A 417-nucleotide genomic window follows, 5' to 3' on the forward strand; every position below is an offset into this window, starting at 1 on the left:
ATGATAACCAGACAATCAGTGTTACTTACAAGGCCACAAGAGCAACAAAAACTTTCATTCAACCATAAAAGAAACATGCAACCATTTAGTCAGCCTCTCTGTCTTTTTAGGGGGAAGTTTCAGTCTGATGATTTTTCTGGAATAAGCAATGTAAAATTTCATTTCATTATGTTACGTAACCCACAGGACTTTCTCCAGAGTTTCACAATCATTCATATTCTAGATATTACTGTAAGCCCCAGTGCCTGGAAGCCAAACCAAAGCAATGAACAGGAAGTATGGTTCTGAAAAAAGATCCTTTCCTCTTCCTCCTCTGCATGCTTTCCTGTTCCATGGGCAATCTCTCCCTCACCCTCTTCCTCTTTATCTCTCACTCAGTCCGTATCTCCCTTTTATGTCCTTGCTCTCCCTTCACAT

Source organism: Morone saxatilis, unplaced genomic scaffold, assembly GCF_004916995.1.
Source record: "Morone saxatilis isolate NCDOM2014 unplaced genomic scaffold, NCSU_SB_2.0 Contig8, whole genome shotgun sequence".
Classification (NCBI taxonomy): domain Eukaryota; kingdom Metazoa; phylum Chordata; class Actinopteri; family Moronidae; genus Morone; species Morone saxatilis.